Below are 24,199 nucleotides of genomic sequence, written 5' to 3'. Positions count from 1 at the left end.
GAAATGGAAAAAGAAAACAAAAACATTTATCTATGTATGTACTAATCAGAGGATCAGCGATTAAATTATAGATGGGATTTTTTGTTTTTATATTTTAAAAATCCCTTCAGAACTGTATTTATATATAATTAGTTTCTTTTGCAATCTTATGTATTTTATTTTATGGAACTAAAACTTTCTTAAAGCGGATCTATTGGTTTTTCCAATCAATAGAAAAAAACCTTTCTTTTTATTCATTTGCTTGTTCATTATTTAATCAATTAATTAATTAATTTTGTTTATTTATGTTTTGCCACAGGGGTTCATCAAACATACACACATGTTAAAAATCTCTAATATATTCCAATCAACTCAGTTAAAAAAATGATAGACCTAAAGTTCAGAGAGTTCCAGTCATGTTTCTACATTTTCACAGACAACTAAGATAACTAAGATTTCAACTGGAATCTTCTGAAATCCAAGTTCTCACAATGGTCAGCAACTCCATAATCCTGGTTATATAATGTTAGAACATGGGACTTAGAGTCCCAGAAAGCTCCAGAGATGTGGTTCTATCATTCTAGGCCCAAGATGGTTCACTCATCCTTAGGAAATTCGGTTCTCCTCTGGTCCAAGGCATCATCATATCAATGTGATGTGATAAAAGCCTATCACTGTGTTTCCTTGAATTTATACTCATATGCTAATCTTAATGCTACAATGCCACCATTCTTGATGACTACACATTGTTTAGTATGTCAGTATCTGCTTATGACTACATGTGTCCTATCCCATAACTGATTTTATGCTGGCCTTCCTTGAATATAATTTTTCTAGGATCTCAAGGAAATTGGATCTCCCTGATAAGAGTTGGCAGAGATAAACAGCAACTATATTTTTCTGCTATATCGCTCACTTTTCTCCTTCATTTTGGTAATAAAACAGTGTAGCCTAGTCCACCTGAGCAGCTGATGAAATTTGCATTCTTCCTTCAAGTAAACAGTGATGCAAGGGAAACAGCCTATTCCTGTTTTATAGAATCATGTGCATAGCACTATTAGAAGAATCGTTTTAAATTTATGAGCCTCCATCTATAAATATTTTAGTCGGTAGAAGAAAAACCTGTGGAATGATGGAAAGGAGATGACAGAAAAGGGGAAGCAGGGTTAAAGTTGGCTAAGGATCCATTTAATTGCTGTGTGACTTTAAAGAGGCACCAAACAACCATTAGGTGTTTATTAAGTGACCACTATATGCTATGTACTGTGCTTGGCACTGGCGTAAGAAGACAAAAATGAATATTTCACCTCTAGGCTACTAACTTTTCACTAACTATTGCCCATTCCTAGAAAAATCACTTTTTTCACCTATATCTTCCTGTCTTCCTTGAAGAATCATAGCTAATTCCAACTTTTGCAAGAGGCCTTTCACGTTCCCTGTCTCTTCTCCATCTCCCTTCTCCTATATTATACCTTCCCTCTTATTTCACCTCTCACTTACACTAAGTCTATTTTGTATGTACATAGTTATTTGCATGTTTTCTCCCATGTTAGGAAATAAGCTCCTGGAGAGTAGAGACCTTGTTTGGTGTTTTTCTTTGTATTCCCATTACATAGCACATTGCCTGTCAATAAGGAAGCACTTAGTAAATGCTTATTAACTTATTTACTGAATAATACTCCAGGCCTTCAAGGCTTTTACATTTTATCAGGGAAGTAAACATGTACACATATACAGAATAAACAAACAAAAGTAATACTTGTAAAGGATTCAGCATAGTTCCTTGCACATAGTAAGAGCCATATAAATGCTAACTAATATGTAAATATACAAACATTATGAATATATGACAACATGCATTTTTGTGTATACACATATACATATATACACATATATGCATATATACACATAGATACATATCATAATGTCAGTTCCTGGACATGTCCTATACTCTGGATTTCTTTTACCTTATCTTCTTGGATGAAATGGCCTCAATGGACTATTTCCAGAATTTTTTTTTTTTATTCCCGGCATCTATTTTTCACATCTTTAGTCATTTAGCTTATCTCTCTGACTCTCATCTTTCTCCCTTCTACCTTTCTGTATACTATAGACAGGCTACCTTTCATACAATCCATCACATTGCTTAAAAATCTCCAATAGATTTCAGTTACCTAAAGAAAGTGTTTTAAACCCTGAGACTTCCATCTAAGACTCCATAATTTGACCTCAAGCAAGTTATATTACTCTTCAAATAATCCAGTCCTAAGTAGGTTAACCACTTGAATGATGTCTCTTAATTACTATATCTTTATACATAATATTGCCTTTACTTGAAATGTTTTCAGATGTTTTCCTCCATTAACTTGTTTTTCTTTGAAAATTAACATAAATATATTGTTTCTCTTAACAGTAGTGAAATCACCATATTTGTAACCAAACACAACATTTCTCAATGCACTACATATAATAATAGAAACACCAACAAAGAAAATTAATTGGTGGGACTAGACCAGGACATTAAAAAGGAGGTGACACAATTTGTAGGGTATGAAAGGATGAGATCTTAAGATAAATAAAAGAGAGATAGCAAAAGATGGAAAAAATTATGGGAATCATTACTAATGAAAATTTAATGGGTAAACCTATGAATATAATAGAAATCTATACATATATAAAAGGGATCTTGGCTGAAGACATAAGAAAATTAATGTTTTAAGAAATTATATTCCATAACAATAAACATTTTTATAGCTATACAATTGAATGAAAATGAGGTAGATGATATGATCCCACTGTAATTATTGCTTGAATATTAAAACAAACATTTCATTTTGTGTAATACAAAGTCAGGCTAAAGGCTTTTTTTTTTTTTTAGTAAGGCAATTGGGGTTAAGTGACTTGCCCAGGGTCACACAGCTAGTAAGTGTTAAGTGTCTGAGGCCGGATTTGAACTCAGGTACTCCTGACTCCAGGGCCAGTGCTCTATCCACTGTGCCACCTAACTGCCCCAGGCTAAAGGCTTTTTAACTACAAGATATTGTCCATTAATATATTAAAATCTTATAAGATCCATGGCAGCTAGGTGGCACAGTGGATAGAGCACTGGCCCTGGAGTCAGGAGTAACTGAGTTCAAATCCGGCCTCAGACACTTAACACGTACTAGCTGTGTGACCCTGGGCAAGTCACTTAACCCCAATTGCCTCACTAAAAAACAAAACAAAACAAAACAAAATCTTATAAGATCCATTTCAAGATAATACAAAAGAGAGAGTTTGTCCATTAACTTTCTTAACATAAATATCCAAAAAAAAAATCCAGGGAAAAAAAAAAGAACTGTGGAGTAGATGCTTAATGAACCATATTATTTCTTTTGTTTTTGTTGCTGATGTTTTTCTATTTTGAGGTTTTTTGTCATTGCTCTGATTTTTCTCTTATAACATGACTAATATAGAAATATGTTTAATGTTATTATGTGTATATATGTATATGTATATATATGTATGTGCATATGTATATATATATATATATATATATATATATATATATAAAAAACCTATATCAGATTACCTGCTGTCTGGGAGAGGGGGGAGGGAGGGAGAAAAATCTGAAATTGGAAAGCTTGTATAAACAAAAGTTTAGACCTATCTTTACATGTAATGGGAAAAATACTTTATTAATTAAAATATATATGTGTATATATATATATGTATATACATATATGTGTGTGTGTGTATATATATATATATATATATATATATATATCAAGTGGGGCATAAAATGTAGACATTTAGTCTGCAAAAGTATTTATGGGATTGTGAGTTGTAGACTAAAAAATGAAGGTATTTCCTGAATTGATCTATATTCTTTTTAAATATCCTGTTTTGTTGATTGAATTGAATTCCAGGCTTTTCTTTTCCTTTGAATTTTATTATTTTTCAAATAATAAAAATTAATTATTGCCTACATAGATTTCTCAACCTGCTTATTTTGTTTTGTTTTGGAGGCAACTGAGGTTAAGTGATTTGCCCATGTTCATATAACTAGTAAATTTCTGAGAGCAGATTTGAATTAAAGTCTTTGTGACTCCAGAGCCAGGGCTCTATCCACTGTACCCCTTAGCTTTCCCAATTTCCTTTAAAAACTTTTCCAATATTTTAAAAATATTATTTATCATTTTAAAGTTGATTTAAAATAATTTGATTCCTGAATTTTTTCTTACTCTTCTTCTCTACCCATTGTAGAAGCAAGAAATGTGATATCAATTATAGATGTGAAACTATGCAAAATATACTTCTATATTAGCTAATGTACAAAAAAAAGCAAGAAAAATGAATTCGGAAATGTGTTTCAATATATATTTGGATTCCATCATCAGTTCTTTCTCTAGAGTTGCAGAGCATTTTTTATCATGGGTCCTTTCGAATTGTCCTGGATCATTTTACTGATTAGTAACTACGTCATTCATAGTTTATCACCATACAATATTGTTATAACTGTGTATAGTGTTCTCAAGCTTCTTTTCATTTCACCTTGCATCAGTTTATCAGTCATCCAAAGTGTTTTTCTATAAGTATCATGCTCATTATTTATTATAGCATAATGGTATTCTATCAAAACTACATAACACAACTTTTTCAGATAATCATCAATTTCTAATTCTTTGCCACCCTAAAAAGAACTACTATAAATATTTTTGTAGATAGATTTTTTAAACTTTTTTTCTTTGATCTCTTTGGCATACAAATCTAGTTAGTGGCATTCCTGGGCAAAAGGGTATAGTAGAACAACTATGCCCATTTTTTCTAAATAGTTTATTTAGTATTCAATTTAATTTTTCTTTGAATGTTTGGTAGAATTCTTTTGTCAGTCCAAATGTTCCTGGAAATTTTTTCTTAGGGAATTCATTTATGCCCTGTTCAATTTATTTTTCTAAGATTCAGCTCTATTTTCATATTATGGGCAATTCTTACATACATACATACATACATGCATATAAACATGGGGCATCTAGGTAGCACAGTGAATAGAGAACAAGCCTTGGCTCAAGAGGACCTGAGTTCAAATCTCACCTAAGATACTGACCAGTTGTGCGACCCTGGGCAAGTCACAACCCCAATTGCCTCAAAAACATCCCAGGATAGGGGCAGCTAGGTGGTGCAGTAGATAGAGCACCAGCCCTTGATTCAGGAGGACCTGAGTTCAAATCTGGCCTCAGACCCTTGACACTTACTAGCTGTGTGACCCTGGGCAAGTCACTTAACCCCAATTGCCTCACCAAAAAAAACAAAAACAAAAAACCAAACCAAACAAACAAACAAAAAACATCCAGGGCCATCTCCAATCATACACACACACACACACACACACACATGTATACATATATTTATATGTGTGTGTATATATGTATATATATGTATGTATATATATGTGTGTGTGTGTATGTATATATATATATGTATATGTATTGGAATGATTGGAATGATGCCACCTACTGGAGACTTGCTGTGGGAAAGCTCTGCCATGAGGAAAGTGCCTCAGAGGGCAAGGCCATGTGGCTTTTCCTTGGCGTCAGGAAATGATGTTTTGCTCATGGGTGCTGTCTATCAAGGCTACCAGCCAATCAACTTGAGGAGCCTCCTATTTTCTGGGAGGAGACAGGAAGGAGGAAAGAGAGCCTGTGGGGAGAGCTCTAGCTCTTTTGGGTTCCTGACTTGATGGTGGTGGTGGCAGCAGAGGACTTCACAGGAAATTTGAGGAAAGATAGGAATGCCAGGCTGTTGGAATTCTCTTCTCAATCTTTTTCTTTCTATTTTTCAATAAACCCTTAAAAACCTAAACTCATTTTATCAGTTATTTTAGTCAGTTTCCCCCAAAACTGGGGGAACAGATTAGAATCCACATTTAGAATCTTAAATTACACAGTACATATCCTGCCATTGGACACAGATAGTTCCAGAGGAGAGAGTGAAATTGGTTACCTTGCACAGCTGTACTTTACTTAAATGCAATTCACTCCAAGTCATGACAACAACCAAAGGTTATGGTCCTCTTCAAGAATGAAGGACAAACAACAATTCACACACACACACACACACACACACACACGCATGCATGCATGCATGCATATATTCATGCATACCCACATGTATGTATATATGTATGTTTGTATATATATAATTCATTTTATTTAGAGTGTCAGATTTGTTGGAATGTAATTGGGCAAAATGACTCCTAATAATTTATTTCCTTTCATTTTCCTTCTAACCTCTTCTCTCCACTCTCATTACCACTGAACTTAGTTTAGCACCTTATCATTGATGCACTAGACTGTTACAATAATCTTCCAAATGCTCTATGAGGTGTTCTTTTCAGGTGTCTATACACAGAAATAGTGAGGATCTGGAGCCTAATGAACAGACAGAATTTTAAGAGAGAAGTATCTATGCCAGAAACATGGAGTCGATTAATGTTTTTAGATAAAAAGAAAGGTAGATAAATGGATAGATAGATAGATAGATAGATAGATAGATAGATAGATAGATAGATAGATAGATAGATAGATAGATAGATAATTTCCCACTGTTGGTGAGGGTCATTGTCTGATAAGACATGGTAATGATGTCCTCACTCTTTGTAGTCTGTACTTGCCACTGTTGGAGAATTATCTCTGGAAAGAAGGGAGATAGAACAGGATCTTAATCCAGGAACTTTCAAGAACTAACACCAGAAGCAGAACTAGGTTTCTCAGCAGATATCATGGACCATTGAAAATTGAATCTACAAGCTTCCAAGTTTCTATGTGAATCATCATTTATACACCTTGATTACTTTTTTACTCTTCTCTAACCTTTATTTATCTATCTATTCATTTATTTAGATACAGACACATTTATTTATTTTGAGCACTCACTTTAAAAATTCTCTCCCTATCTCCAGCCCCTCACCCACCTATTAAAAAAGCAAGTATATGATAGCAATTATATATGTGCAAGCAAAAGGCATTTGCCTATTCATCTCCACTTTTCTTGTACTTGGTCTCAGGATAGCTGTGAGTAGATTTCTAGGACAGCAAACATCCCTGTTTCCAGCTTCATATCTCTACACAGTCTCCCAACTGATCACCCTAAAGCATAGGTTTGATCAAATCATCAATTTTCCAGAAGTTTTGGTGTCAACCTATTGCTTCAATGACCAAATAAAGACATCTAAATATATCTAAAACTCACCCTCCAAAACCTGGCTCCAGTTTTCATTTCATAATGTCCCTGCTCACACACTTGACTTTTCAACCAAATTGACCCACTTTGCCAAGATGTAGCATTTTGCTTCTTGCCTCTGCTCATTTACACAAGCTGTATCTAATACCTGGCATACTGTACTCGCTTAAACTTTGGAATCTTTATCTTCCTTCAAGGAACAGCTCAAATACCAGCCTCCTACTTGTTCTTGTTTAGAGAACTATATATTATATTGACCAGTTTCCTTCATCCACTTCTCCCCTTGGAAAATTCTTAGGACCATAGATCTAGATAGAGCTGGATGGACCACAGCATGATCTCATCTAACTCCTTCATTTGATAGATGAGGAAACTGACATTATAAAGGTTAAGTGTCTTATTTACACCTGTCTTCCAACCCCTTATTTAGAACTTAAACCTTATTTCACATGCTCTGCTTCATGTATTAGGTTATATATATATATATATATATATATATATATATATAACCTAATGATTCCCATTATTCTACATTTTCTCTCTGAACATGGTTAAATATGTTGATATTTAACCATGTTCAGAGAGAAAATGTAGAATAATGGGAATCATATTCAGTTTTTAGGCTGATACTGTGGACTAAAATCCTGGCTCTGCTAGTGCAAATATAGACAGGTTGTTTAAACTATCTTTGTTTCAATTTCTTAATCTATACAATTATAGGGTGTGGGGTGTATGATGTCTAGGGAAACTATAAAAAACTATGATCCTAGACAATAAATTTCATGTGATTACCTAAATATCTATTATTAACAGATGAGATATGTTATCTGAGCATCTGAACTGCTTTTTAAGAAGCCTGAAAATATGGATGATTGAAGCAGTCAGAAATGTTTCTCTCCTGTATCTTACCAGGATAGTGTCTGTGAAAACATTGAATTCTTTTCTTTATCCAAAGTCAATTTCTGTTCCTCCCCTCAGGGGGCTGCTTTGGAAGCTGTCCCAGTTTAGGTGATTTTTGTTGATGTTTTAGAAGAGTTGTTTAAAATTGTGCATCCTCCTTCTCAATGCATCGATGGTCAGAACACACAAACTCACAGACATATCAAGGAATAAAACTTAGAAGTAGAATGTACAATGTACAATGCTCAGGTCAGCACAATGGTTTCAAGATTAAATGCAGTTTCAAAGAAAACCCCAAAATCATTTCAATAGCATGTGCAGAATTTTTGCTCTGAAATAGTAAAGTATTTGAAGAGACATTTTCAATAATTCTGTTCTTCAAAACATCTATTTTGGGCAAGATTTAGGTCATTTTTCTGGGAGAACAATTCTATTTTTTAAAGAAATACAAAGAGTTACATTTGACATTATGGTTCCAGCTTATAAGTTGCCAGAGAAGTTTAGTAAATGACATAAGAATCCTTATAACACCTTAAAGTACTAAACTCATTGCCACTTTACAACAGTGAACTCTAATTTGGATGGCCAGAGAAGTTTCAATCCTCATCTTACAAACCTGTGTCAATGGTACTAGGTTGGCAAACAGTATCAATATCCATAAATTAGAATTAGGTAAGTTTTTTGTCATCATGAATAAATTTTTGTGTCTTAAATCCAAATGGATTGTTAATATAATAATACATTGTTAATATAATAATACAATCTACAGATAAGCATTGATTAAACATCTCTATGTAAGGTGCTTTGCTAATACTCTAATAGTTTATATATTCATCATCTATTCAGTACTTCTATGCACATGCTGCTATTATGTGGCCCTTTTTATTATAATGAAATCATTATCTGTCCTCAAGGGGAATAAATTTTAATTAAGAAAGATTTCTAAATGTGTATAGGGATTTATATATATATATATGTATATATACATGCGTGTATATATATATATGTATGTATATGTGTGTGTATATATATATGTATATATATATATGTATATGTGTGTGTATATGTATATGTATATATATGTATATATACGTACAGAGAGAGAGAGAGAGAGAGAGAGAGAGAGAGAGAGAGAGAGAGAGAGAGAGATGAGCCTAGCTAAGTTTAGAGATACTTGTCATGAGGGTGACTTCTGAGTAAATCATATTTTTATTATAGAAAGTCTTAAAGACTAAATGCCATAATATAGATATATGGAAAGAGCAGTCACTCCTATGAAATCACAGGTCTTATAATAAGTGAAATATAATTTACAAAGCACTTGATTATATATTATCTTTTTTTTTTGTTTTCTTTTCTTGTATTTGAACTCAGGTCCTCCTGAATCAAGGGCCGGTGCTTTATCCACTGTGCCACCTATTTTCCCCAACTTATATATTATCTGACTTTATTCTCACAACCCAGTGAGCTAAATAGGGCATTATAGTTCCCATTTCATAGGCAAAGAAATTGAGCATCAAAGAATATAGGAAGCTTACTTGAGTTGGTTTAGTAAGTGGCAGAAGCAAGCTTAAATTCAGATTTTGTTTGTCTAAATTTGATATTCTTGTGATATTCCATGCTGCACAAGAGCTTTGAAATACAAATACACATAATACTTAATGAAGACTAATGTCAGTATATCCTATGGAGCCTTAATGCTCTTGATGAATAATACCTAAGAAGAGAGATGATTATCATGCTTCCCCAAGGCCCACATGACATGATTTACTCCCAAATACACTAGAACCTGAACAAATGTGTTTGGTACATATTCAATAAAATAAATAAAATAAAACACAGAGAATAGTAATATATGGTTGTCTAAGTCAATATGCAGCTGTGAGGGATCATTATATATGGTTTATTGGCCCCTATTTCTCTTTGGGTGTGTTACCACTGCCCTAGAGCCTTCCTTGAGAGTCTTAGTGGTTAAACAATGGGATTTTTTTTTAATAATTCAAGTTATAATCTTGCTATAGAGGCACTATGCTATACGGACAAAGAATTAGATCTGAAATCAGAAACACCTAACTTTGATGTCTATCTTAACCACCTAGTAGTTGTGGGATCCTGGGCAAGTCACTTAATTTCTTTCAGTCTGTATCTTTATGTACCATATGAGGATAGGTATACCTACAACACTTTTTCATAGGGTTGTACTAAGGCACAAATATAATAAGAGATGTAAAATATTATGCAAATACCATTTTTTTACTGAAATGTGTTCTATGCTTGCGATATATTAAAGAAGCAATATTAAGGGGGGAAGCTAGGTGGTGCAGTGGATAAAGCACTGGCCCTGGATTCAGGAGGACCTGAGTTCAAATTTGGCCTCAGACACTTGACACTTACTAGCTGTGTGCCTCTGGGCAAGTCACTTGACCCTCACTGCCCTGCAAAAAAAAAAAAAAGAAGAAAGGTTAAATCCTTCCCAAAACATAGTCCATTCTCTTTAGAAACTTATATGTTCCTAATAAGTATAATTTATATAGTGTGTTAAAATTTGCAAAATGTTTTACATATCATATTCACAACAATATTAAAAATAGGTAACATTTATATACTACTTGCTATGAGCCAGACACTGTTAATTACTTTTAAATATTATTTTATTTAATCCTCCCAAGGGCCACCCAGTTTAAGGGTGAGGAAAATGAGACATACAGAAGTAAAGTGACTTGCCCCATGTCATACAACTACTAAGTGTCTGTGACTTGATTTTTCACTCAGGCCTCCCTTCCTTCCCACCACCCCAAGACAGCAATCAATATGATATAGGTTATATATGTACAATTACATTAAGCATACTTCTGCATTAGTCATGTTGTGAAAGGAGAATCAGAACAAAAGGGAAAAACCTCAAAAAACAAAAACAAAAAATAATTTAAAAAAAAAGTAGAAACAGTATGGTTCAATCTACATTCAGAATCCACCGTTCTTTTTTTTCTGGATGTGGAGGACATTTTCTATCATGAGTTCTTTGGAGTTGTCTTAGATCATTTTACTGCTGCGAAGAGCCAAGTCTTTCACAGTTGATCATTGCACAATGTTTCTGTTACTGTGTACAATGTTCTCCTGGTCCTGCACACTTCACTCAGCATCAGTTCACTTAAGTCTTTCAAGGTTTTTCTGAAATCTGCCTGCTCATCATTTCTTATACCACAATAGTATTCCATTACATTCACATACCAAAACTTGTTCAGCCATTCCCAAATTAATGGGTACTCCCTTAGATTTCCAATTTTTTGCCACCACAAAGAGAGCTGCTATAAATATTTTTGTACATGTGGGTCATTTTCCTTTTTTTTTATGATCTCTTTGGGATACAGATTTAGTAGTGGTATTAGTGGGTCAAAGGGTATGCACAGTCCCATAGACCTTTGAGCATAGTTCCAAATTGCTCTCCAGCATGGCTGGATTAATTTACAACTCCACCAACAGTGCATTAGTTGAAATCAGATCCTCTTGACTCCTGGTCCAGCACTCCAAACTATGATGTTGGATCTGTTACTAACCAATTTGCCTTTGAGAAAGTTGATGCTAAGAGGTTAAATGACTTATCCAGGGCCCTGTAGTTAGTAAATATTGAGTTCAGATTTATATTTAGGTCTACATGACTGAAAGTCCAGTCTTTATTTTAAATATTTTACATATTTATAAAAAGAGGAATACATCTAGCAACATATAATGAAGTTATATTTTTATACCCCTTGAATAGTTTTTGTTATATTATGGTTATGGAATTTACTTTCTTATCTGATTTGCAGAGATTTGGGGGAATCATTTATAGAGGAAGACTCAGGGATAATATGACTATTTGATCTACTTTCTTCTGTCAATTGACGTGCCTTGTCCTTCTAGGGTTATGCTAAAATAGAATTCACTATTAGGTTAGGATGGAGAAATCTTTAGGGAATACAGTTTGTAGCATGGCAAGATCTCTCCACTGGTGTGTATATTCAAATGCCTTGTCTCATAAAAAACTGTAAATCCACCTACATTATTTTAATCAGTGAAATTTTAATGAAGGCCCACATGTCCTTCTAAGAATAGATTTTTGCAAGATGAATTAGTATTTATGATTTCACAGATTCTTTGAGTTTTACAATTGTATGCGACTTCAGAACTCGTTTTGTTCAACATTTTTCAACTTATCTTTATGACACTGAGGTTTCACAAGAAGAAATGTGATATAGGAACTTCAAGAAGTAATGTCAAAAGAAAACATAAAACTAAAAAAGTATTTAGCTCATTTAAAAAACTGATGAAATTTATTTTGATAAAATAAACTAAAAATACAATAAAACCATGTTTTGACATAAAAAAACATAAGAGATATATGCAAAGAAAAACCACCATCATAGCACATTCCCAAGAAACAATAAAGTAAGATATCAGAAAGGGACTACTGACTAAAAGGCATTGTATAAGCTTTAATTTTAACAAATGACTACCAACTATTTCTGTTATATTGGACCTGATTTTGCCATATGTAAAAGTATATGTGTGTGTGTGTATACACACAAATATACATATATATATATATATATATATATATATATATATATATTCATTTTCCCATTTCTCTGCTTAGTAAAATCATTTGTTGTTCTGGATCCCTGACCAATGTCCCTTTTCAGTCAGTGTAAGAATGGTTATGCATTGACAGTATACAGAGGCAATAGTAAGAAATAAGATTGCAAAGAGAAATCTGGAAGTAATGTACAAATCATCCCAAAACTGAAAGAAGCATAATTTACAAATTGTATCATATATTAACCAAAATTCACATTTGGCAAGTATGTAATGAATTAGGAAAGAAACCACATAGGTACTTCTTTTTTTATATATGACTAAATTGTATACATATATCAAACATAGATATACACATATACATATGTGAAATATATAATGTATATTTTCTATGTTATTACATTTGTATATAATATGCCTGGATAGATTCTAGTACATATAACTTAGTATTTTAAATAATTCCTCTTCCTTTTTGTTATAAACAGGAAGTTTTCTTTCTTTTTTATACAGGTAAATAACTGTTTTATAAATAACATACATATCAATTCATAAAAAGTAATATATATGACAAATTAGTTTAAATATAATTACTATATAATAAGACCTAAATAACTCATTTATGCACAACATATATGTTTATGTATGTGAATAGATACATATATATATATACATATATATGTATATACATATACACACACACACACACATATATATATATATATAATATACCCTTCCCTCCTTCCCTCTCTCCTCTCTGGAAAACAATCCAATACAGGTTTTATATGTATGTATATGTATATGTGTATGTGTATGTGTATGTGTATGTATATGTGTATGTGTATATACATATATACACACATATATATATAATATCATGCAAAATATCATATTTGTCAGTTAATGAAGCAATATGAAAAAATAGCCTGCTTCAGTCTGTTCCATCGATATCAGTTCTTTCTTTGGAGGTGGATAGTATTTTTCATCAATATTCTTTTGAAATTATCTTGGATTATTTTATTGTTTGTTTTTGTTTTTGTTTTTTGATCAGGCAATCGGAGTTAATCAACTTGTGTCAACTGTCTGGGGCCGGATTTGAACTCAGATCTTCCTGAATCCAGGAGGGCCAATGCTCTATCCACTGTATCACCTACCTGCCCCTGATTATTGCATTGTTGAGAATAGTCAAGTCATTCACAGTTCTTCATTGAACAATATTGCTGTCTCTGTGTACAGTGTTGTCTTGGTACTGCTCATTTCCCAATACATCATTTCATACATGTCTTTCCAAGCTTTTATTTCTTTTCTTTTTTTTAGTGAGGCAATTGGGGTTAAGTGACTTGCCCAGGGTCATACAGCTAGTAAGTGTTAAGTGTCTGAGGCCAGATTTGAACCCAGGTACTCCTGACTCCAGGGCTGGTGTTCTATCCACTGTGCCACCTAGCTGCCCCTCTAAGCTTTTTTGAAGTCATCCTGTTTGTCATTTCTTACTGTACAGTAATATTCCATTACTATTGTATAACACAGTTTGTTTAGGCATTCTCCAATTGATGGGCATTCCTTTGATTTCCACTTTTTACCCACCACAAAAAAGAGTTGCTATAAATTGTTTTGTACAAAGAGGTCTTTTTACTCTTTTTGGAGATGTCTTTGGGATATAAACCAAGTAGTGGTATTGCTGAATCAAACTGTATGCACAATTCTATAGCCCTTTGGTCATACTTCCAGAATGGTTGAAACTTTTCACAACTCCACCAAAAGTGGATTAGCATGCCAGTTTTCCCACAATTCTTAAAACAACCAATATTTTCCATTCTTGTTACATTTGCCATTCTAATAGGTGTAAGGTGATAGCTTAGGGCTGTTTTATTTTGCATTTCTCTGATCAATAGGGCATTTTATATGATTATTGACAACTTTGATTTCTTTGTCTCAAAAAATTGTCTGTTTGATTGACCATTTATCAATTGGGGAATGATTTCTATTGTTAAAAATTTGATGCAGTTCTTTATATATCTGAGAAATGAGGCCTTTATCAGAGACACTTATTGGAAAAATTATTTCCCAGTTTTCTACTTGCCTTGTAATCTTGGTTATATTAGTTCTGTTTTTGCAAAAGCTTTTAAATTTTATATAATCAAAATTATCTATTTTACAATTACTTTTATTCTCTATATCTTCTTTGGTCCTAAATTCTTCCCCTGTCCATATATCTGACAGATAAACACTTCTGTACTCCTTTAATTTTCTTATGATATCATCTTTTATCTGTAAATCATGTACCGATTTTGACATTATTTTAGTATATAGTGTGAGATGTTGGTCTATACCTAATTTCTGCCATACTGTTTTCCAGTTTTGCTAGCAGTTCTTTGTTAAATAAATTTTGTTCCAAAAGCTTGTATCTTTGGGTTTCTCATGTACTAGATTACTATAGTCATTTACTTTAGTGTTGTTTCTCTCTATTCTATTCTACTAATCTACCTCTCTATTTCTTAGCCAGTACCAGATTGTTTTGATAATTACTATTTTATAGTACAGTTTGATATCTGGTACTGCTAGACCACCTTTTTTGTATTTTTTTCATTGATTCCATTGATATGCTTGAAATTTTGTTTTTCCAGATGAATTTTATTATTATTTTTTCTATCTCAATAAAATATTTTTTGATAGTTTAATTGGTATAGCACTTAATTAACTTATATAGGATAGTAATTTTTATTATATTGACTCTTCTTACCCATGAGCAATTAATATTTTTCCAATTATTTATATCTGACTTTATTTTTGTGAAAAGTGTTTTGTAGATCTGGTCATATATGTGCTGTTTATGTCTTGGGAGGTAGGCTCTCAAGTCTTTTATATTGGCCATCGTTATTTTAAATAGAATTTTTTCTGTTTGTTGATTTTGGACTTTATTTGTAATATATAAAGAAATGCTGATTATTTATTTGGTTTTTTTGTATCATGCAACTCTTCTAAAGTTGTTAATTATTTCAAGTAGCTTTTTAAATGATTCTCTAGAATTTTCTAAGTATAACATAATATCATCTGCAGCTATTGTTTTGTCTCCTCATTACCTATTCTAATTCTTTTAATTTATATTTCTTGTCTTATTGTTGTAGCTAATATTTCCAATACAACATTAAATAATAGAGGTGATAATGGGCATCCTTGCTTAAGCCCTGATTGTATAGGAAAGGCTTTTTCTTTATTCCCATTACAGATAATGCTTGCTGATGGTCTTAAATAAATAGTACTTATCATTTTAAGGTAGACTCCTTTTATTCTGGTGTTCTCTAGTGTTTTTACTAGGAATGGGTGCTATATTTTTTTAAAGGCCTTTTCTGAATCTATTGAGATAATCATATGATTAAATTATTTGAAAAAATAAGTGAAGAAATTCTACCAAACTCCGTTTGTGAGACATATATGGTGCTGATACCCAAACCAGGAAAAGCCAAAGCAGAAAAAGAAAATTATAGATGAATTTTGCTAATGAATCTTTATGCACAAATTTTAAATAAAATACTAGCAAATATATTACATAAATATATCACAAAGATCATACACTATAACCAGGTGGATTTATACCAGGAATGCAGGGATGATTCAACATTAGGAAAACTATCAGCATAATTAATCATAACAATAACAAAAGCAATATATAGGTACTTCTTGTCAAGGTTCTGGTGTTACAATAGGTAAATCTCAGACTAAATTCCAGTACTCCACAGTTCTAGAATAGCAGAATATCAAAAGGTACTGATAACTTTAAGATGATATGGAAATGTTAACTAAAATTTTTCCAATAACTTTAAGATGATTTGGACTTGTTAATAAACTAATCCCACAGTGGCATAGACAAGAATTAGGCTGTTCCTCCCAAAACTATTAAAAGGAGACCATAAACTCCACCCCGGAGCATTCTTCCATCTCCATCAGAACCATGGTACCTAATGCTCCCAACTCTAATCAATGATTATTTTAATGATATTCTCTATTTCACTCATCATTTTCTTTCCCATTCCTACCTGCCTCCCTTCACCATTTCATCCCTTCTGTCTCCATGTCATCTTCCTCTATACATCTTTCATCATTTGTCTTTGAACTCTCTATACCTGATTAAAGTGTGATAGTAGCCCCACTTCATGCTGTCATTTTGTACTTTCTAGCCAAATAATCAAAGAATTGGGCATGTGTGCCCCCATTTCATAATTTTATAAATGATCAATTCACTCTGGAGTCTTCATTTTGCCATTCATTATGGCATGGTAACATCTCATGACAGTCATATAACAACTAGTTCAGCTAATCAATGGACACAAAGTTCATGCCACTTTTTTTGTTGTTCTTGCAAGATTTTAGTTTTTTTTTTTTAGTTTTTTAATTTTCTTTTTAAATGTCAGCAATAATTATATGTAGCTATGTTTCTAGGAGTGATAACTCTACAATAAGAGTAAGGAAGATTTACACTGCAAAAGAATTTTTAAAAAGGTAACAAATATCCCTTTTCCACATATACTGCAAACATGAGGCATGCCTTTGATTCAGTTCTTTGGATTGATATATAATGCCTACTTTTACTTAGTGTATTCTGGTTTCCTGAGTTTGCTAAATGTAAACCATTGTTATTAGGGCTGTAGTGAATGTTTAAAATATTTTGATAATGGAATTCCTGCCTATCAAATACCAGCTTTGAATATTATTCTATATTTGGCCCTGGTGGAATATGTCCTTAACTGCATCTCCTTGTTTCAAAACACCCAAACACACATAATTTATGCAAACATATCTAGAAAGATTCTACGGAGAAACCAGACAAGGAGGATAAAAGATGTAATAGTTTCAGTTCTCATTAGGAGGAGGGGGGACCAGGTAGAAGAAGAATATACCAGGAAAGGCTTCTTGTAGAAGAAAATGTACTTAAGCTGAGTCTTAAAGAAGTGAGGGGAGGTAAGAGATGGATTCATGGAGGACAGCCAATGTAAAACTACAGAGATGGAAGAGAGGGTGCCATATTCAAGGAACAGCAAATAGGCCAGGGTAGCTGGATCACAGAATATGTACAAGGGAGTACAAGACTGAAAAGATAGCAAAAGGTTAGACTATTAATTATTTTAAATGCCAAAGAGTTTACATTTGGTCCTGGAGGTAATAGAAAATCAGTGGAGCTCATAAGCAAGGGAGATAACCCTTAAGTTAGCCCTATATTTTTTTTGTTTTGGGTTTGGTTTGGTTTGTTGGGGGGAGTTATTTTGACAGTTAATGGATGGAAACGCTTAAGGCATGGAGACCATCTAGAAGTGTTATGGAGTAGTCCATATATGAAGTAAATATGAAACAAGGTTGTGGATTGTATGGAGCCAGAGGTGTACTATTACATTTTATGAACATTTCCTGCCAGCAAGGAATCAGAGACATGCCATTGTAATGCATATTCATCTCCTGTGTAGTCTCTTCATGTTTTTAGGAAATCCTTCCTGCCAGGAAGGGACAAAGAGATACCATTATTTCCTGCTTCTCTTGTCTAGCTCCTGACATGACATACTTGGAGGCATGTGAAAAAATGCTATTCTATCAAATCCCCTTATTGATCCCTTCAGTTAACATCCTGAGCCTAACATCCTGAAAGGACATTCTTCCTAGTCATTTATATCATTTTCCTCAACTCATCTGATAATGATTAACAAACTGCTGCCATCCCAATCATACTGAACTCCTGGCTGTCATTATACGCATCCTTTTCTCCATCTCCGACTATTATCTTCTTTTTGTCACTCAAACTATCAATCACTGCCCCCCAAAATGGTAGAAATTAATGCTACCTACCTTTATACTGTACTATCTCGAATATGTGCCCCATAGGTACTAAACTTGCTTTTACCTTCATTTTTTTTTCCTTTCCCACTCATGTCTTTTTCTGACCTGCTCTGATACCTGGCTTCTTAATGATGACAAGGTCTCTGTTGACCTTTTATCTATCTTTCTATTTCTCTTTCTATCTCTCTATCTACACTTGTCAATATATATTTGCACACATACATATGTGTATATTGCTGTGTAATTATAAATCTATCTATATTTATCTACATTATACATATATATATATGAGATATATGTATATAAATGAATATAGATAAGGATATATAAAATGTATGTGTAAATGAAATCTATTGCGAAGATAAGATCAGGATTTGGCAACAAATTGGATATACTGGGTGAGTGAGAGTGAGGAAATGAGGATGACATCTATTTTAAATTTGAATTCCTGGGAGATAGATAGTATCCTGCATAGTAGTAGGGAAATTGGGAAATAGGGTTTAGAGGAAGATACTGATATGGGCATTGGATGTTCTGAGTTTGACATCACATAGGACACCTGATTTTAGATTCAGGATTATAGCTCAAGAGTGATTGTAGGACAAAAATATATGTATGTAGGTATGTGTGTATGTATACGTTTGTATAAATGTATGGACATGTGTGTTTACATACATATGCATATGCATATACATATATATGAGATCATCATACAAATGAAAGATGATTAATGAATCCATAGAATGAATCAGATAACACAACACATTAAAATAATATAGAGTACAAAAAGAAGATTCCCCAGCACAGAGCATTATGGCAGGGGGAGAGAGGAGTGATATGCATAGCACACAAAGCCCTTAAAAATGTAAACTTAGAGTAGAAGAAAGATTCATCAAAACTTGTGTTAAATATAACAAAAAGTTAAGGAAAGATAAGACTTAATATAATCACCCCTGCCTTATCTCCTCCATCAATAGTAAGAACTTAAATGTTTGTGGATTAATTGAATGACATTGAGAACTATTTAATGTCTACCAGAATAGATTCCAAGTGGATGCTCCAAGTTGATGTGGAGAAGAGAATAAACATTTGGTTACTTGTCACACACATATATGTAGGACATAGATATAAGATAGATAGATAGATAGATAGATAGATAGATGATAGATAGATAGATAGATAGATAGATAGATGATAGATAGATAGATAGATAGATAGATAGATAGATAGATAGATAGATAGATAGATAGATGGACATAGCTATAGATAAGACATACATACATACACACAAACATATATATGTATATAGATGAATATATATGTATATATATATACACACATACACAAGCTAGAATTTGTATCTCTCTGTATTCTAAAGCCAGAGATAAGTTTTATCTTGTATTGTTCATTTATTCATTATTCATACTCCTGCTCCTTTCTATTAGCATATGTAATTGAGTACACTAGTGACATAAATTTAAGTAAACATAGTAACACAAATTTAAAATAACTTTCTCCTGCCCTTTTAACTTAATATTGGACCCAGAAATAAATAATATTTGAATAGAATAAGTAAGAGATATTTGTTGTCTGGCTTATTGCCTGAGAAATATTTCTAGGAATGACAAAAATGTGGAAAGGCAACAATGGGAACACAGTTACAGCAACCAATACATGAATGGTTGTGATAGGGTAGCTTGTAATTTGGGATGTTAAGAATAACATTGTATATAAACATTAATCACTCTAAACATTTTTTAGTGGTGAGCAAATGATCACATTACAAGCTCAAATGAATTTTCAAAAATTCATATTCATATTATAAATTTTAAAAAATAGAAGACAAAAAGAGTCTGATATAAAATAGGCTACTGGTTGGTCTCCCTACCTCCAACCTCTTTCCACTCTACTTCATTCTCCACACTGCTGTAATACTGATTTTCTTAAAGTGCAGCTCTGATCATGTCACCACCACCCCCATTCAATAAATTTCAGAAATTTCCTTTTGCTTTCATGAGAAAATTTAAGATTTTTTTTTCCCCAGGGAATTGAGGGTTAAGTGAATTGCCCAGGGTCACACAGCTAGTGTCAAGTGTCTGAGGCTGGATTTGAACTCAGGTTCTTCTGAATCCAGGGACAGTGTTTTATCCACTGCACCATCTAGATGCTCCCCAAATATAAGCTTTTTTAAGCATTCAAAAATCCTTTATAACCTATATATGCCTACTTTTCCAGGCTTCTTACAACTTAATCCACTCTACATTCTGTACGGTCCAGTAGCAACTGCCTCCTTCCTATTTCTCACACAAGAATTTTGCCTCAAATCGATATTTATTTGAGAGATGAGGCCTTTATCAGAGAAACTTCTTTTAATTATTTTCCCCTTAATATTCTCCTTTCCTTGATATCTTGACTGCATTGACTGGAAATTGAGGGGATGTCCTTCAAACTAGGAATGGCTGAATAAGCTGTGGTAAATTATTATTATGAGATATTGCTTTTCTGTATGAAATGATGAGCAAGATTATTTCAGAAAACCTGGAAAGACTTACACAAACTGATGCAAAGTGAAATGAACAGTACTGAGAGAGCACTGTACACAGCAACAGCAAACTTGAATATTGTGTAAAGATCAACTATAATTGATTTAGCTATTCTCAGCTATACAACGATATAATACAATTCTGAATGACTTATGATAAAAATGTTCACCCCCAGAGAAAAAGTGATAGGATCAAAATGAAGTTTGAAGCATATGTGTGTTTTTTACTTTCTTTCTGTACATTATATAACCTTCATCAAATTTTTCCCTTCTCAATTAGGGTTGAGGGGAGGGAAGGTGGGAGAAAATTTGGAGCTCAAAATTGTAAAAAAAAAAAAAAAAGTTAAAAACAAATTAGCTAGCTGATTAAATTTATCCTTATTCAAAGTTTTTTTTTTTTAAAGAAGGCACAGCAGGAGTAATTACCATATAGAAATCCACAAATAAACTTGGGATGATGTCTCCCATTAATGCACAATATTATTCATTGTGAAGAGTTGGCACAAATTTAAAGTACTATTGTAGCCAAAAAAAAAAAAAAAAATAGATAGGAAACTTGCAACTCTGGAAACTAAAGCCCTTAATATTTTTCCTTTTTTGTCAGTACTAGATCACACAAAATTTCATTAATGAATATAACACTGGATGAGTAGCTTCACTGCTAAGAAAGGTTGTTGAATGGGGAGATTGATATACTTCTAAGACAGGTTCCCCCACCTTCCCCCCCCAGGCCACTCTGATTCTGTCGAAGATTCTCTAGAATTTTTATTTCTGGGACTATACCTCGGTGCTTCCCTCTTTCAGAAAACTTAGAGACTTAATTCTGGATTTTTAGAATTTTTTTCATTGCTTTTCCCTCCCAGACAGCAGGAGGCAATGCAGAGAAAATTACTAAAGATTTACTATCACTGGTCAGCTTTTCTGTATATCAGGTAGCCCTGGAGAGAAAGGAAATTACTTTCAACAATCAATTGCAAGTACTCTTTGTACTTTTCTTAGACCCTTTTCCAGAGGAAAAAGAACTCCTTCAGTGATAAATTTCAATTTCTAGCTCATGGTGATTAACAACATCTTTATTCTTGTCAACTAAAACATAAGTAATCAGTAGACATTTTTCCACTAATTACAAAACTGTTCTGGATTTTCAGGTTTTCCTTCTATTAACCCCAAAGTACTCATGTTAGTGACATAGAAATAATATATACATACATACATACATACATACATACATACATACATATATATATATATATACGTACATATAAATTATACACACACACACACACATAGTAGTTGTTGAAAGTTCAGAGTATTTAGAGGTGTTAGTGGTCAGGAAAGACCTTGTATTGTTTTTTTCATTTATTTAGAATTTTATTTTTCCTCGATTATATATAAAAATAATTTTAATGTCCTTTTTTAAAACTTTGTGCTCCAAATTGTCTTCCTCCCTTGCCACCCCTGCCCTTAAGAATGCGAGCAATTCAATATAAGCTACACATGTGTAGTCATGCAAAACATTTCCATATTTGTCAGGTTGTGAAAGGAAACAGACAAAAACTGAAGAAAAATAAACAAAAACATTATTCTTCAATCTGTATTCAAATACCATCAGTTCTTTCTCTGGAGATTGATCGCATTTTTCATCATAAGTCCTTTGGAGTTGTCCTGAATCACCATATTGCTGAGAATAGCTTAGTCATAAATAGCTAATCACCTTACAATACTGCTGTTACTTTGTACACAGTACATTTCACTTTGCATCAGACCATATAAATCTTTCCAGGTCTTTCCGTGAGCATTCTGCTCATCATTTCTTAGGGCACAATAGTGTTCCATCATAATTTCATCCCACAATTTGTTCAGCCATTACCCAGTTGATGGACATCTCCTCAATTTCAAATTCTTTGCACCAGAAAAGGGCTGCCATAAATATTTTTGTACATACAGGACCTTTAACTTTTCTTTTATTCTATTTTTGGATATTGACATAGTAGTAGTATTACTAGGTCAAAGAGTATGCATGGTTTTATAGCCCTTTGGGAAAGGCCTTTATTGGAACTGGGATGTCCACTGTACATAGAGTTGGAGATATCTGCTCAAAGATTAAAGTATATTCACCCAGTTTCTCCTCAAGATGTTTTTCAAATCCTACAAATGAATAGAATGTCTCAAATGTTTTGCTAGATTTTACACGTAGTTATTGACAGTATTATGCTTCAGTGTCTGGTTTCATTGAACTTTCTCCTCTTTCTTTGGTCTCAGATATGTAACATTTGAAAATATTCACTTTTTGGACATTTGAATTTAAATCAGAATTCATTGTAAGTAATAATTAACATAATTTGACACAATTAGAGGTGCAAACACTTTATAAGCAGTACCTGGCAGGAGGCTCAAAAAGTGCTACATTCCTTCAGCTCATCCCACACATGTCCCCCAAACACCAGCATTCTAGTCAACTCTGGATGAAAATGGTTTCTGGGTGACAGAAGCCAGCTTGTGTGAGTATATTCTGTTAATTGCTTTATTTGGAAACCCCTGTGGTTTAGTTAATTGAGGTGACTTAAGTTCTTTGAAATACTTCTTCAGCTTATAGAGCTTAGCCTTTGAAGTTTCTTTGAAGTAGCTTGAGTGTTCCTGTGAACTTTCAAATGTATAGTCTTGGAAGATTGTGAGTCCTTCATTGAAGAGACAGATGGGAGAAACTATGAAGCTTCAAATTCTTTCCTGATTGTAGAATGAATGTTGATGATTTGACTGAACCATATTCAATATAAAGAATTTCCTCTCCATCCTCCAGTCCACCCATTAAAATCAGATTCACAAGGCTTTATTATAAATAACTGGCTATGAAATATCCTCAATTTTTCAAGCATGTTGGTCTTCAGGAGGATGTAATAATGTGTGATACTGAATGTTAAGTGAATTTTTAATCTCATTAAATTATATTTTTCATAATACTAGATTTTTTATAACTCCTTAAGAGATTGATAAGATACTTAATCAAACTTAGGGTTTATTGAGAAACCCTAAGTAAGGAAATTCTTTAATTCAATAAGTTCCTTGCATATCATTATCTTCTAATGCTGAAGTGTCAAATTCAAGACAGGACACAAGCTGCTGGTAAAGCTCAGACCTCATTTTCCTTATCTGTAAAATGGG

This window comes from Dromiciops gliroides, chromosome 2, assembly GCF_019393635.1.
Source record: "Dromiciops gliroides isolate mDroGli1 chromosome 2, mDroGli1.pri, whole genome shotgun sequence".
NCBI classification, from domain to species: domain Eukaryota; kingdom Metazoa; phylum Chordata; class Mammalia; order Microbiotheria; family Microbiotheriidae; genus Dromiciops; species Dromiciops gliroides.
This window is presented reverse-complemented; position numbering follows the sequence as displayed.